Below are 17,359 nucleotides of genomic sequence, written 5' to 3'. Positions count from 1 at the left end.
TTCTCACCCGCAAAAGAAAAAAAAGGAATCAAACAAACCTTGGTGGACCGCCCTCTGCAAAACAACAACAAAAGCAGCACGGAAGGCATACAAAAATGGCGTACAACACTTCTCCCAGCAGACAAAACCCATCTTAACAAACTAGAAGCAATTAAAAGAAAAACAATTATATCAGCAAAGAACCAATCCTGGAGCAACTACATCTCGTCCATGGACAAGAATACATCCGCCTTCTGGAAATTTACGAAACACACAATGAATGGACAACCAAGTCACCACAGCACCACACCCATCACCAAAAGCAATGGAGAACTAACAACCAACCCTGCCGAAAAAGCACAAACACTACTTAACCAATTCTGCCCGATGGAAAAAGAAGAGAGAAAGGACGGCCGCACCGAACTGTATAATCAAATCATACAGGATGCAATCGACAACAATGTAATCCACCCGCTCAACCTACCCATTTCCATAACGGAGTTGAATATAAGCATCAATGGACTTCCCAATAAAGCTATGGGAAGAGATAAAGTCCATAATGAAATGATTACAAAGCTTGACAAAGAAAATCGATGTACCCTACTAGAACTACTAAACATCTCGTTCAGCTCCGGATACTTACCCCCAGAATGGAAGAATGCCATCGTCGTACCCATACCAAAGCCGAACAAGCCACCGAATTTGCCTGATTCCTATAGGCCAATATCCCTCACATCATGCCTCTGCAAAGTCCTGGAAAGAATAATGAATAACAGATTAAAATGGTATGCTGAAAAAAATCGACTCCTCCCAAAATTCCAGACCGGGTTTAGGAACGGGTGTACAACAACTGATAATCTAATACGTCTAGAGTCTGCAATCAACAACGGATTCAACGAAAACAAATCCACAACGGCGGTATTCCTTGATATAGAAAAGGCATATGATAGCACATGGATCACGGGACTCATCTACAAAATCACAAAATCCAAAATCACAGGAGCAATTGTGAGATGGATCCAAAATCTCCTAACCGAAAGAACAATCGCAGTAAGAACCGACAATGAAATATCAGCCGAAAGAACACTAAAGAGAGGCGTGCCCCAGGGATTCGTCCTCAGCCCACTACTGTTTAACATAATAATGGCAGACTTCCCAGCACCAACTAGCAATTGCGAAATCTCAATGTTCGCTGACGACATTGAAATCCACTCAACTGCAGTTAAAAAATCGGAAACAGAACGGTCACTACAATGCTATCTCAGAAAAATTGAAGAATGGGCTGGCCTGTGAAAACTGAAGTTCTTGGTTCCAAAATGCGTCGCAGTTAACTTCACAAGAAAGAAGGCGAGAGAACCAGACCTCAATCTAACGCTATACAACACTGCCATCACGGAAAGAAAAGAATTTAAATTCCTTGGAATAATTTTCGATTCTAAACTAACATGGAAAAACCACACTGAATACGTAAATGCAAGCATCCAACGTCGGGCAAATCTGTTAAAAACCTAACATACGGAAAGTCAGCCTTACAACTCAAACTACTCATCCGCATCTACGTAGCCATTATTCGCAGTAAAGTAGACTACGGGTCCATCATCCTATCCACAATGCCAAAAACCAGAGTCAACAAACTGGAAACTACCCAAAACCAGATAGTAAGATCCATCCTAGGTTGCTTTAAATCAACCCCCACTGCCCTAATCCAACTAGAAACAGGAATCACAGCCATAAGTGATAGATGGAACTTACTCGCCACCAAATATCTGGCTAAACTTTCAAAAAAAACCATGGAACCCAGCATACCAAGCAATGCACACTCTTGTAAACAACAAGACAGAATGGAAAGTGAGAAGCTTACCTGCAATAATAAGGCATCTCAACGCAGTAGAAGATGGAATAATCCCCAATTGCCAGAGCCCACACACCAACCTTACACTCATCCAATAGCACCATGGAACCTGTTTGAAATAAATACGGGTTACTTCCCATTGAACAAGAAAAAGCTATCAACAACACCGCACTCACCTCAACGATGTTCCTTGAGATTAGGAACAGTGAACATAAAGACCACATAGCCATCTTCACTGACGGATCAACTTGTCTGAAGACACTGAAGACCACCTGTGCTGTATATATACCTGAAACAGACTTTAAAAAAGCATGGTTACTAACAGAACCCACCAACAGCCTTAATGCAGAACTAGCTGCCATTAAACAAGCACTGAAGTGTACATACAATCAAATCTGGAACGAAATCACCATATTCACAGACTCCAAGTCAGCTATCCAAGCAATCTCCAACTTCAAATGGGAAACAAGCACATCCATACCTGAAATAATACAAGAAATAAACAATCTCAAGTCAGCAGGAACAAAAAATTAACCTATATTAGATACCAAGTCATTCTGGAATAAGAGGAAATGAAATCGCAGACCAGCTAGCAAACATCAGAAGAAGTGCAGACGACGGGGCGACGATGACGCACTAACCCAACATGGCAGAAATCCTAACGAAAATAAAAAACAAACACCAAAACAGAACACTCGAAAAAATAAAACAAAACTCCACCAACCAAGCCGTAACAAATAGAAACCGAATGGGCGTATGCACTTGGCATACACACAGGAATAGAGCCATACAAACTGCACTGATGAGACTGCGAAGTGGCCACAATAAACTAAATGCCACCATCAGTAAATGGGACATGAACGTCCAGCCGGAATGTCCAAATGGATGCGCAGAAAAGAAAACACCGAACACGTACTCATACACTGTCCACACTACTCCAGAGAAAGAAGAGAACTAAGCGACGCGTTGGAAGAACTCAACCTACCCCTAGAGGTACCAACACTAACGGGCATAAACTTCAACATCCCTAAACACACCCAAGGAAAAATCGCGAAAGCACTCATCAAATACATCACGGACACCAAGATCATAGAACGAATCTAACAACCCATCTAATCCAACCCCCCCCCCTAAACGTCTATTAATTTTGATTGTATCTATTTAAACTATAAGTATCCAATACACAAAGACGCAACGGTGTGTAAAGTATCGTTCAGACTACAGCTCTTTTCTACGTATAACGTATAACGTATAACGTTAAAAGTTTACGTTTGTGCTTCGTAAATTTCGCTGCGTTTTTTACGGAGCCATATTTACGTAAATGTGTTCGTAGACTGTTCAGACTACACTGTCAAATTTACGTAGAGTAGGCTAGATTCTGCGGAGATTCTAGCGTCTGCTGTAGATTTTTGTACCTGTTGTAGCTCTTTGTTATATTTATTGATAAAAGTTCTGAGGACGAAACGTTCTTCTTCTGACCAATTTCTTGAAGACCTAAAATGGAATAAGCAATAAACCAAAATAGTTGCAAAAGATTTCATGAAATAATATTTACTTTTTGATTTTCTTTATCGGTGATTTTTTGGGGGGCGACTTGAATTTGTTAAGGGAATTCTTTTTGGCAACTTTAGTAGGCCCAATATTTATTTTTAAAATAAAAATGAAAAAAATTAATTATTAAATTTACAATTCTACACCTGACATATCCCAGAATGAATAAACAGGAGAGAAAACCTGAAAAAACAAAAGAATGTAGACAAGCGTAATAGATTTTGGCTACGTAGTGCGTAGAACGTCCCAAAAACTTATTTAAAAATGAGATCAATCTCATTTTTACGTACGCTCAGTTTTGACTTCGTTTTGACTACGTTTTGAGTTTACGTATTACGTACTACGTAGAGCGTTGTGTCTGAACACTCTTCCGTTCCCAGCTACGTAACTCGGAGCGTAAAAACGTTATACGTAGTACGTAAAACGCTCAAAAAGGCTGTAGTCTGAACGTGGCTTAAGGGCCCCTACTATGGCGGCCCGTAAACTGTAACCAGTGGCAACAAGCCATGGCCAGTGGCACCTAAACGTATTTAAAAAAAAAAAATCGCTGTTTTCATCTTTGCTGGTTTGCTACGATGACCGTTATTTGGAATCAAAGCAATGTAAGATTTTTTGTTTTTGGTTTGTTTGAAGGTTTCCTCATTTTGCGTGACATGGACACCCTTATTTTCGACCAAGATAAAAAAATTGGAAAATTTGTCGTTTCGGCTTCTTCATTTTGAGACATGGATACCGTGATTTTGGATCAAGGTAATGTAAGACTTATTTGAAAATATGTGGGTTTCATAATTTGTCGTCGCATGATCAAAGAAACTACGTGGTGTTAATGTATTGAATAACATAGGCATGTATTACGTATCCCGGTTAGCTCAGTTGGTAGAGCGCGGGACTTTTAATCCTGAGGTCGAGGGTTCAATTCCCTCATCGGGCGTAATTTGAAGAGTTTTCTTTCCAGCGAGTTCTCATTACCGGTGTTTTCGTTAAGTTTGTATGATATTGAATTATCCGCTAACGCATTAGGGCTCAATACCTCAACGTGGTGGAAGTAATCAGACGAGGTGACCGAGTGGTTAAGGTGATGGACTGCTAATCCTTGTGCATTGCACGCGTGGGTTCGAATCCCATCTTCGTCGGGAAACTTAAACTAGAGGTCAATTTCGATGCCAAAGATGTTTGTCATAGTCAAGTGTACATCCTTGAGAAAACATTGATTGCTGCATTCAATTAAGAAAGGCTAATTTGTTATAAGTGATTCTATGGTGTTTTATCATTTGTTTGCAGTGGTTCTATGGTGTAATGGTTAGCACTTCAGACTCTGACTCTGACAATCTGAGTTCAAATCTCGGTAGAACCTTTATTATCGTACCGTGGTATTTCTTGTTTTACATGCAGCATTTAGAAACCAACCAGCTCTTACAGAGATTGACTGTTAGTGGAAAAAATTTAGTTACTTTACTTAACACTGCCCCGAGTGAGGTTCGAACTCACGACCTCGAGATTATGAGACTCGCGCGCTGCCTACTGCGCTATCGAGGCATGTATGTATATTCAACACATTCGATCGAGAAACAATCCTATGATACCGTAAACTCTTTACTACCTAAATGAATAAACAACTTAATTTGTTAGCACGCGCAACTAAAATCTGGTGATCTGTACCAAGAGTAGAAACTCCCATAGTTCATGTGAAAGAAATAAATGAATAATATGCTTTCAGTATTTGATGTCCAATTATTTTGTTAACACGGCTTAAACTCTGTGCGTTTTCCCTGAACGAAACCTGTTAGGTAGGTGGTGTTCTGCCGTGTTAGGCCATCTTGTGAAGGACTCAGAAACCAAGCCACTAGCGCACTTGACCATTCTACCGGTAGATGGCGTATCCAATATGTCACAATAGCAGACGGAAAACAACAATGTGACCGTGAGCCATGGGAACTGAATTATACGAATTGATTGAAACCAAGTTTCAATTAAGACCACATGGAATTGAACGCCCAACGTGGGGCTCGAACCCACGACCTTGAGGTTAAGAGTCTCATGCTCTACCGACTGAGCTAGCCAGGCACAAGTTAATGGTAAACGCAAACAGAAACGATCCCTACAAATGTCCATTGAGTATTTCTTCTGTCAAAGGAACGGTGGAGTCCTAAAGAAAAATAACAACTTAAATAAATTTTTTTTTGTGTGTGATTCATACGTTTGATTTCCAACAAGACATGAAACAGCTGCCTCCACATATGGAAAGGAGGGTTAGACCATGTCAAGTGCGCTATGTCACATTGTGAATTTTCCATATGGTCCCGCACAAGGCTTATAACTAGCTGATTACCACCAGAAGGCTCCCGAAAATGAAGTACACATGTTGTTTTTAGAGTAGTTTTGTTGTTTTGACGATTCAAAATTCCTTTAATTTGCTATTTTACGCGTCCCAAGTTTACTCATCATTAATGAAAGGAGTGCAAAGTAGCATAACTAATAAAGATAACCATAATCTGTTTAACTGTAGAGTTATCATGGTTGTACACCACTGATGACTAGGCAACGATGTATAACGGAAAAGATACAGATGATTCTTAACCTATCAAAGGTCTTAAAGAAAAAAAAGAATATGTAAAAACTCCTATGCTCCCTGGGTGGCGACCACCAGCTTCTCGGTTTTGTTTTTATATTTAAACGATTTATTGTCACAGGTAAGATTTAAATTGTTTTACAGATACGTTGGGGCATTTGTGGCATTTGTGACATAAGTTGCATGTTGTGGCAAAAAGAAAAATAAAAAAATAAATACATTTCGAGGCAATTGAAGGAGGACAAATGATTTTTGGTGAGAAGAAGATTTAAAAAAAAAAATTGGGGGGGGGGGGGGGGTTCAAGAGATAATAATTATGATGAAAACTTTTGTAGAATATTTAGCGTTTAAGGTGAGTCTGAAAGTTTTTGAATGAGGAGCGTGACCAGAGGCTGTATTTCGTTTATTGCTGGGGTGAAGTTTTCTGCAGTCCAGACGGTGATTTTTGTAGAATGGATGAGGGCCAGTATTTTCTTTTTTTTGGGCCCATTTCCAACTTCCCCTTTGATTGCTGATTTCAATGGTTTTAGACATCCGAGTTTTGTCAATTAATACGGAGCCATAAACTGATGTCAACTTTCTCTTTACAAAGTAACATTAGATGTCTCATTTCTTGGCCAGCATTGCATAGAGGGCATTGGTCGTTGTTTGAAAGATTGAGACTATTGAGACGCATTTGGTGGACTGGTTATGGTTAAAATCCATTCGGTTTTTTTCTTTTATTTTTGCCACCCAACGCCAGGTGGAAGCCCAGTAAAGGTCGGGTTTCGAAATTTTGTTTTCCTGGTTGCCCTATGTTAGCGATCAGGTGATTGTAGGTGGCGCGGTGATTCGATACAGTTGACGATGTGAAGATGCCAGCCTTAAGGTAAAGTGGGAAGTATGATGCAGTTGCATTAAACCTAGGCTGGGTGATTGTGGAAGGAGGTTCTTGAGATGTGGCCCCAACCAATAAACAGTTGCAGTTCTCTCAATAGCCTCGGTTTAAAATTATTGGAAGGGGGGAGAGGAAGGGGAAAGGAAAAAGGGAATTAAAACCCCCCCCTAAGGGGGGGGGGGATCAAATTGGGGGGGCTCTTCGTTTCCAAAGGAATTTGTTGCATTTTTGTTGGAGGAGAAGGGTTTGGTTTTTTTGGGGGGAAGTACGTGGGCTATATGAACAAGTTGTGACAAAACATGTTGTTTAATGAAAAGGATGCACCAAAAAAGTGAAAAGTTTTTTTTTTGAAAAAAAATTTTTGGATGATGTTGAGCTGTCTTTGCCAATTGTCTTTAACTGTTTTTTTGTTTTTAAAAAAAAGTAATTCCGAGAACTTTTAATTCATCTACTTGAGTTATCCAATCATATGGCCATTTTTTTTTTAGGATATGATTGTTTTAAATTGCTCTATGGGGAATCGAACTCTTTTTTTTTTTTTGTAAAATTCTCTTTTATTATCTTTTGTTATCAGCTAATTGGGGCATTAAAACAAACGAAGCAAAAAAAAAAAAAAAATTTTGGTCACCGGATGCAGATGTTAGCAAAAGGGATGTAGACGAAAATGTGGCAATGTTGGGGACTCTAATAATAAACAAAACAAAAACAAAACAAACAAATGCAATGTGTTTGAGGTGGGATAATACCGTAAAATAAAACAAAACAAAAGTAAACAAAGCAGAAGAATTGGTAGCAAGACTTGGTAACAGAAAATATTAACAAAAATATACAAAGGCCATTGATGTTGGGAAAAGGAAATACAAAATAAACAAAAATAAACAAAATATACTAAAATTTATGGTAAAGATTAGGTAGGACATAGGGATCTAGGTTGACGAAGGGCTTTCCATAGGCTCTCTACTTCTTCTTGACGTGGGATGCGAAGGTGACTTCTTTCCTTCCAGGTGATGAAGAGGTAAGCAGCCAGAAGAGTGAAAGAAAACTGGAGATTTCCTATTGGTCCAAAATAGCCACGTATCAAATCTTCCTTTGACGAACTGCAGCCCATCTGACGCATAGTTCCTTCCAACCAGCTCCAAACGATGAGGCGTTCAGGACACTGGTACATCAGATGCTCATCGGTTTCGGGGTCTTCATTGCAGAATGGGCATGTTGCATCCTTGGTGGGGTCCAACCGATGGCATCTGATCCTGGTAGGGAGAAGTTGCTGGTTGAACAGGAACATGGTCTCTCTGATGTTAGTTGAAAGGGCTGCAGTCTCCTTCCAGATACGTGGCCAATCCAGATTAGGCCTCAGGATCTCCAGCTTTCCCATTGTCGTTTCCTCCAGGATCCAATGGTTGTAGGTTTTTCGATGAACCATTGGATTCCCCTTCAGCAGAATGGAAGATGCGAAAAGTTGCTTGATTTGATGCAGGGGTTCCTGAAGGTAATAGGGTCTCTTCATGACTGCTACAGGTGTGGTGTTGTCCTTGTAGAGTGGCAATAAGGTTCGGAGAGGAAAGGACATCCAATACCGAAGTAGAGAGCTTTCTGGGCTGTTGGGCCCTGTCAGGACTTTGTACAAGGGGCAGAGGAAAAGGGAACGGTAAAAGAGGTGTGTGTTGACCATTCCCAGACCCCCTTCTTTGACAGTACGGAAAGTTACGGTTTTCTTCGGCCTTTCTACTTTTCCCATCCATAGAAATTTCATGACAGCCTTCGAAATCTGGTCAGCCATTTTTTTATTACAAGGTAATACCTGTGCAAAGTACACAGTTCCGGAGAGAGCCTTCGACTTAAGGAACATTACCCTCTGGTAAATATTAAACCGTCGACTGGCATTCTCTCGCAGAATACCATTTAAAGAGCAAAATGCATCATTCCAAACCCTACTAGCTGTCTCTTCTATGGAATGGGAAAATTTAATTCCTAACAGGGACAATGTTGGCGCTGACACAAGCCACTCAAGAGGCCAAATTGATCTAGAGCTCCTAGTCCCGAGTCCCAGGGCTTTTGTTTTCTCCTTATTCATCCTTGCCTTTGTCCACTGACAGAACATATCAAGGATTTGTCCTGCCCTGGTAAAATCTTCGTCACAAGAAACGAAAATGGTGACGTCATCAACAAAGGCTCTGACAGTGAGTTTTTCATTAAACAATGATATACCCTTGAGAGCTCGAGATAAACGCACAAGTAATGGCTCAATGTATAGAACGAAGAGATGGACAGATAGGGGGCATCCCTGGCGAATCGACTGAATATCACTAATCACCCCAGCCACCTCCGATCCGTTGAGGATTGACATTCCTGTTACAGAATACATAATCTGTAACCAACGGACGAAAGTGGTGGGGTAACCCATGACATCCAGAATCCTCCAGAGGACTTCCCTGTTAACCCGGTCGTAGGCCTTTTCAAAGTCAACTCCAACAATGGCAGCGCCCATACCCCGAATCAAAGAGTTGGAAGAGTCATGGCATCCCCGGTCATCAACAAATTGAATGACATTCTCTGTAAAGACTTAAATTATCAAAAATCAATCTACCAGGTACCCCACCTTTTTGATGAGGCCCTATGGTAGAATATAGTGTCTGCCTCAATCGTCTCGCTAAGACAGATGCCATGACTTTGTAGTCACAATTCAAAAGAGAAATTGGCCGAAAATTAGAAATTCCACAAAGTCCCGAAGACTTAGGAATTAGCCTGATCGCCGCTTGGCCCTGCGAAGACGTCAGAGTTTCCCTTTCCAGGATATGATTAAACATATCCAAGAAGTGGGGTGCGATCACGTCCCAAAATTCTACGTAAAACTCGTAAGGAATGCCATCAGTGCCAGGGGACTTGTTTGACTTCATTGCTATTAGAGCAGCTCTAATCTCAAGAAGGAAAATTGGTGCTGTTAGGTTTGGGGTTGGCTTAAAGCAATCTCTTACTCCTTCAAGGAACTCAGACCCTGCCAGTATGTCAGGAGAAGGTTGAGTCTTAAAAATTTTTGTAAAATGAGCAACAATTTCTGCTGAAATTTCCTCTTTGGTCGATAAGCAAGTGCCATTGGGGGCAATGATCTTATCAATGCAACATTTTCGATAATTATTCCTGGCACGATTTATGTGAAAAATACTTGCTTCCTCTACATCTGGCCCTTCGAAGTAGCGGGAACGAATCCCACACCCTTTGAGTGTGCTCTCCTCCCAAGACTTTGAAAATTTTCTCAACTGTTGAAAGGCAACCCAATCAAAGGTATCTGCTTCGGCCATTTCCTGTATGCAAGATTGATAGAAAAACTTAGTTTCTCTTATCAGCCTTGCTCTTTGCCTGGAATAATCCACCGAAATGCGCTTGATACCCGGTTTCAGGACACTCTCCCACCAATTTGCTACATTACTTTCCCTAAGAGGATGATTAGCAGATTCTTGAATAAAATTGGTTACATATTTCTGAAAACCTTCTTCTGACAATATTGAAGTATTTAGTTTCCACAATCCGGCAGGTGGTCTGCTACGATTTGGGAGATCAAGATTGCAAGTAAGTGTGGATTGTACCGACTGATGGTCACTAATCGATAAAGACTGCAAACAAATATTTAAAAATCTATCAGCAAACGATCGACTAGCATAAATCCTATCAAGCCTAGAAGAACCATCGTGGTAATGGAAAGTGTGGCCCGGATCACTATGATTTAGCTTTTTCCAGATGTCTACCAGATCAAGACCAGTAACCATCTCCTTCAAAGCATAGCTAACAACACTACTTGGGACAGGGAGGGATTGGATATTTGCCCTATCTTGGATGTCGTCAACACAATTAAAATCGCCCATCAACACGAAGGGCAGTCGAGTGGTAATCGAGTAGGCAGGAACGGTTTGACGAAGAAAATTGTTTTTCTCATTCCTTACCTGCTTACCTGACGGGGCATAGATATTAATAAACGTAAAACATTTTACGTCAATGGAGATAAGCCTTCCGTCAGTTTCAAGAAGCAGTCGAGAATACTCCAGACCATGTCTAATTAGAATGGCTGTTCCTTTTTTGTTGGGACCGACATTTGCTAGCAAGTGGTAACAGCTTTCAATAATTGGGCAAGAGTGAAAGGCTACCTCTTGAAGTCCTACGATATCTAAATTACCGTCCCTGCAGAAATTTAAAAGAATTTGACGTCGCTCGACTGATCGAATACCTCCAATGTTGATAGAAGCGATTTTTAATTGTGAAGTCATGTGTTAGGTTTTTTGAGTACGGGAATGCCTGAAGTGGGTTTCGAATTTTGGGGCGTCAGGGTAGGTTTAAATCGTTTGCTTCGTGGTACCGTGGGAATTTTCAGGGGGTCCTTAGTTTTGTCTGGATCAGTGGTATCAATTTCCCCCATGTCGGGTTCCATTGATTCCATGATAATTGTCACTGTTTCCTGGTCTTCTGTCTCTGTGTCAGGTGCTGCTATTTTGGATTTTGAAATTGGTTTCAAAGGGTTGTCTTTCGGAGGTACAGATGCGGAAGTGGTAGCAGTGTCACATTCCATGGATTCAGTTTCCAAATTATTAGTACTTTCTGAGAGTGAATCTTGCGATTCACTTTCCAGAGGTACCTGGGAAACCATGGAATTTGCTACCACGGGAATTACTACGGGTGTCTGTTTAATAGTCTCTGTCTTTTTAGTCTTTTTGGCAACAGGTTTTTGGACAATGGTGGGTTCCTGGTTTCGTTTTAAAGTTGGGCAGTCGTAGCTAAAGTGTGTCTCTTCGTCGCAAAGTCTGCAAGTGGGCTTTTGTCCCTCATACTTAACCATGGCACGATAACTGCCAATGGTAATGTATGAGGGAATGTTTTTCGTCACCGTCATTCGTACAATCATCCAAGTGGCTAGGACAGGGTATAAAACTTCATCCTCTGCCACCCGATAGCGCTCCCACCGAGCTTCAATTACATTTCCAAATTCCTTAAGACGTGTCTGAACTATTCCCAAGTCTAGGTTCTGTGGAATCCCTGCAATTCGAACAAATTTCTCTTGAATATTGCTATCCCTGATGACTACACTAACTTCTTTCCCCTCCAATTCAGTCCTGACGATACCACTGTGTTGGGACAAAAATTTGAGGTATATGCCTCTGACGTAAACGTAATTCTAGCGACCTGGTTTCTCGTATCTAGCACAGCAACTAGGCCTAAGAGATCCTGAGCATCAACCTTCAAACTACGCACAAAACCATGAACCGTACGCATACTCAATTTCGGGAATTGAACCCCAAAATCAATATCTACACTATTGAGCCACTTGGCAGCCATTGTCCCCTAGACAATGTAAACAAACTGCCCAAAGGGGGGGAGGGGAAGGTCCCCACACACGTAAACAAACACACAAATAAAACAATTTGGGGCAAAACACAACAAAAACAGCTAAACTATACAAAATAAACACTCAAAAACACGAATATAACAACAAAAAGTAATAAAAAATAACAAAAACTCACAAAATGATGGAAAAACGGGAGAACACAAAAAGACGTCTGCATCCGACGCAATTGGCCATTTACTTTTAGAATATGATTGTTTTTAATTGCCTCTATGGGGAATCGAACTCTTAACCTCAGGAACCCCAGCCGACGCCGCTGCCCACTGTGTCACTACAGGTCGTTGAATTTTATGTAGGGTTCAGATGCCTAGACCAAGTAATTTTGTCTTCCCCTTGTTAATACGTGCATTTGTCCAGGCACAAAATTCCAGAATAATCTCGCATGCACGACGTACATCTTTCATTGATGAGGCAAAAACTACAAGATCATCTACATATGCACGAACTTGGATGCGTTTTCCGTAGTGTTCAATTCCGTCAATACCCCTAGACAAGCAAACTAAAAGCGGTTCAATATAGAGGGCAAACAGATGGACTGACAGAGGGCACCCCTGTCGCACGGATTGTGCATTGTCCACAGTACCTACACTATGTCATTACCGTTCAATGGGCATAGTTCAGTTATACTGTACAGTGTTTTTAACCAATCAACAAACAGGGGAGGGTAGCCCATGGCTGTCATCACTTCCCACAGTACGTCTCGGTTGACAAGGTCATATGCTTTCTCCAAATTGTACGCGATAATGGCGGCCGGTTTGAGGGAAGATACTTCTTTTGATTTACGGCCTGTATTATCGATGACATCTCGAATTAAACACAAGCTGTCAAAGATATAGCGGACAGGTACACCACCTTTTGATGTGAATCTAGAGAGTTTTGAAGAGAATTTCTCAGACGAAAAGCCAATACTGACGCGATTAACTTGTAATCGGTATTTAACAATGAAATTGGCCGGTAATCTGTGATTTTACTCGGTGCTGGGATTTTTGGGACTAATCTAATAGCTGCCCTTCCCTGCGACGGTTGAAGTTTTCTTTTGTCGAGGACACAAATCATCATCTCTAGAAAATGAACACCAATAACATCCCAGAATTTTAAATAAAACTCAAAAGGAATGCCATCTGTACCTGGGGCCTTGTTCTTTTTAGTTGCCCTAAGTGCGTTGTTAATTTCCTCTACTGTAAATGGAGACACTAGTGGATTGTCACTCTCCGGGATCGAACCTAGTACTCCTCGATTGAACGCTTGAGCGTTTAACGACTGAGCTACTACTGATAGACCCGGGTCGTTTTTAGTGGGTTTTGTGCGGTTAAGTGCACCTCTAATCCCTTCTATAAATTTTCCAGCTAAATGGGTATTAAGGGCGGGCTGGTTCTGAAAGATTCCACTGAAATGTTTAATTATTTCTAGGTTAATTTGCTCAGGTTGGGTAATTTTACAGTTATCATTAGTTTTGAGTTGGGTGATCAGAGACTTCTGGAAATTACTCGTTGACTTGTTCATATGAAAGGTAGATGTCTCTTCTTCGGCTGTACTTTGAACGCGTGAACGTATTGCAAATCCCCTCAATGCTTCTCGCTCCCAGGCTAGAAACTCACGTTTCAACTCCATGTAGCGCGCATGATTGAGATTTGCATTGTTCACGGTTTCTTTTAGTTGATGTTGGAGTAATTTCCGTTTGACTCTCTGGTCACAGATTCTCTTTTACAATAATTAATTGATAAACGCCTGAGGCCAGGTTTGAAAATATTCTCCCACCAGTGGTCTACGTTTCCAATACGGGATGTATGTTGGGACATTTCTTCAATAAAGACATGCACCAATTTTATATATTCTTCCTCCTCGAGGATTGATGTGTTGAGTTTCCATAAAACCCTTGACTTGTTTTTCACTACACGAGGAGGGGTGGTACTGTTTATATACCCTACGATTGGTCTGTGATCCCCGAGTGGTAACTCGTGCAAATGGATATCAGAAAATTTTACGTGGTGCTGACAATAAATTCGGTCTAATCTAGCCTGGCTAGTCGCACAAAAGTACGTCCAACAAGGTTCATTTTTCCGAATATCTCTCCAGACATCTGTTAATGAAAGGGCTTTTACTAAATCTCGGAGGGGTTCTAGTAGTGCTAGTCTAATTTTAGGTGGTGTTGTCTTGCTACTTTTCCGGTCATCGATCTCGTCAACGGCATTAAAATCTCCCAATATAATTGCTGGTGCCTTATACTGGGCAACATAAGCCGGAATAGTTTCCCGGAGGAAAGAATCCCTATAAATTTTATTTTGGTCACCAGATGGGGCGTAAATACACACAAAAGCAAAACCCTTTTACTTCCATGGCTATCAACCTCCCCTCCGGTTCAAACAAAATGTTGTTGACGCTCAGGCCGTGTCGTACTAGGATGGCTGTCCCATGTTTTCTAGGGCCGAGGTTTGTGTGCATCTGGTAATGGTTAGTAAATACGGTGTTATAGTTGAATACTACTTCTTGCAAACATATAATATCAAGTTTTTGATGTAAAAAGAAATTGAGCATTATTTGAAGTTTGTCAGGTGACGATATTCTGTTGATATTATATGTCGCGATGTTAATCATGATTAAAATTTAAAATTGGGTTTTGGGGATTGGGTCTTGTTATCGTTGCCTTTTTTCCTTCTAACGACCTCCATTGCTTTGAGAGTTTTATCTGCTATAAAAGTCGATTGAGTGCTGAGGGGGACGCCCAAAGATTCCTGAGTCTCGCTCACATGACTAGCCTTCTGGCTGTCAAGTGACCGTTGGCCTGGCTGCATAATCCCATCAGAAAACGAAATGTCTTCCTCAGGGTTTGAAACCGAACAGAGCTCGGTTGCATCCATCTCTTCATCAACATCGTTATCCATCTGATCTATCATGGATGGAATGGATGGTACTCCAGGTGCAATTGTATCGAGTGGCACATCGTCCCCCCCCGAAAGGGTGGGAAAAGAATTGGTGTCCACACCCAGTATCGAAACTGATACCTCTCGAGTCGGAGACCCGAGTTCAAGCAAACGAGCTACACCGGTTTCTATTTCCTCAGCTTCCTCGACGGGGGAATGGGAAGAGGCAGTACGACTCCTTTTTTTTTTATTGTTTTTGTTGGTCGCGGAATTCCCTCGTCTCTTTCATTTTCTTTTTCCTTACCGAATAAGACGCCACAGACGAATCCACACAGCTAGTGTCTTCAGCGTCAGAATCGGTGTCAGAAAGAGACTCAGCTTCATCGGGTTTCGAAATTGGATCCTCCGGAGCTGTATCAAAAACGACTACAGGCGACATCGTTGACCTCTGGGCTAACTCGGGAAATGAATCAGCGTCAACAGTTGGAGCAATTGGCATTTTCCCGCCACCAGTCGGCCCTGTCTCCTGGGGCTTCCTAACAATTTTAACTGTCCCACGATTTGTTAGTACACTACTATAGCTACGTGTTCCCATGGGGCCTTTTAAAATGGTGCTGGGGGTGGTTAAACTACGGGGTTGCTTGGGGCAATTAGCTAAGACATGGGTGGGAGAATCACACATGCGGCATGTGTGCATTTGTGCTGCATAAGACACCATTAGTGGATCCTTGTAGCTTCCAAAGGTGATAAAAGATGGGATGCCCTTGTGGATCTCCATATCCACATTGACAACTCCAGTCTTTATCCCGTTCCACCTTGGAAGCGACCTATCCTGATACGTGTCCCAAAACACCCGAGAAATCACTCCAAACTCGCGCAATCTCTTGTTTAGCAGACTAAGGTCATCATCGAATTTGAAATGTTGAATTCTAACGCGTACGAGGTAAACTGACCTATCTCTAACTCTAATTCGGACCTCCTTGCCACTAATGACTACAGATTCTTTTGCACTAAATTTATTCAAGAATTCAATATGGTCTTTGACGGTCTTGAACCCAATTCGGAAAACGCAAAAGGCTCGTCCTGGTAGGCGAGAAACAGCATCAAAGATGCTGTCAGATTCATTACTATCATGCTCGAAACATTCGTAGAATTCGTGCCTGGTCACTTCAGTATTACCAAAAGAGATTTCGGCAGTACGTGGCCAGACGTCTGTGGATTCCATTCCCATTTTACCCACAACAAAGGGGCAAAGAGGCGGGAAAAATGCAAAAAAGAAAAAAAAGGGCCAATACCAAAATGGCGCCTTAACAAACAAACAAGGGAAACAAAGGAATTACAAGATACAATACAAACAGAAGAGAGAGAGAGAGAAAAAAAAAGGAAACAAAACTGTTTTTTTTGGACTCACCGCAAGATGTCACTCTTGGGAGATCAGTTAGACACGTCTGTTAACAGCCGAACGCGCTAGCCAATTGCGCCACAAAGGCATCTGAATTAATTGGGGGAGACGGAAACTTTGTGCTTCTTTACGACTGAGAGAAACGTAATGTGTTCATTCTCCAACCCTTTTGGTAATCCCAGAAACAACAATTGGGCACCATTTATCTAGTTTATGCTGCTACTGTCAGTGACAGGATACAAATGTTTAGTAAATAAAACCGGAAACAGACGGCTTCTTCCAGACGTCAGATGGCGCTGATGTTTTTAAATATTTTTTCCCTTCGGTACCACCATCAAGTTTACCAGGAGTAGAAATGGAAGTACTCTTCTCACGGAAGAAATTGAGCTACACTCGTTCTGCTCCAGAGATGGCGTCGCGGCTGGTAAGTTCCAAACTAACAAATATTTTAGGTTTTATCGAATCAAATAATTTACATTTTATTCGTATCACTGAGACGAATCCAATGCTCATTTGGGAAATATTCGTTTACAATTCATCGTTGGAGAAATTTAGGGTAAAAGTTTGTATCACGTGATCTACCTTATGGACACGTGTGATAAAGAGGAAGGGCTAGTTCGGAAACGTTTACTTTCATTACCTTAACCCTTGAATCTTTGCTTTCTTTCTCTCATTCCCTCTCTTCAGAAATTCCAATTAACCAGCCGCAAACGCCATCTCTGGAGCTTAACACGCGTAGCTCAACTGATTCTGCAGCCGTTACTACTCCCGATATACATCATGGTCTAACCCACCTCCTTTCCATATGTGGAGGCAGCTGTTTCATGTCTTGCTGGAAATCAAACGTATGAATCACACACAAAAAAATTTATTTAAGTT

The 17,359-nt window shown here is 41.3% G+C and overlaps 1 long non-coding RNA gene, 2 other non-coding genes and 1 pseudogene across 3 annotated transcripts; 1 reads left to right on the top strand and 3 right to left on the bottom strand.

Moving 5' to 3' along the window:
* Positions 1 to 1,882: 1,882 nt before the first annotated feature.
* LOC123468144 lies at positions 1,883 to 2,719 on the bottom strand. Its single transcript, XR_006642094.1, has 4 exons — positions 2,380 to 2,719; positions 2,219 to 2,312; positions 2,008 to 2,120; positions 1,883 to 1,940 (listed from the first exon to the last, which is right to left on the bottom strand). It is a non-coding gene; the product is annotated as an uncharacterized LOC123468144 (long non-coding RNA).
* A 1,945-nt stretch (positions 2,720 to 4,664) lies between these two features.
* On the top strand, positions 4,665 to 4,736 carry Trnaq-cug. The gene has a single exon. It is a non-coding gene; the product is annotated as a tRNA-Gln (tRNA).
* Positions 4,737 to 4,845: 109 nt separating this feature from the next.
* Trnam-cau lies at positions 4,846 to 4,918 on the bottom strand. The gene has a single exon. It is a non-coding gene; the product is annotated as a tRNA-Met (tRNA).
* Positions 4,919 to 6,557: 1,639 nt separating this feature from the next.
* Positions 6,558 to 16,309, bottom strand: LOC123468146 (annotated as a pseudogene).
* Positions 16,310 to 17,359: the final 1,050 nt, after the last annotated feature.

This window comes from Daphnia magna, unplaced genomic scaffold, assembly GCF_020631705.1.
Source record: "Daphnia magna isolate NIES unplaced genomic scaffold, ASM2063170v1.1 Dm_contigs310, whole genome shotgun sequence".
NCBI classification, from domain to species: domain Eukaryota; kingdom Metazoa; phylum Arthropoda; class Branchiopoda; order Diplostraca; family Daphniidae; genus Daphnia; species Daphnia magna.
Note: the sequence above shows the minus strand (reverse complement) of the source record. Positions and strands in the feature narration are given on the sequence as shown.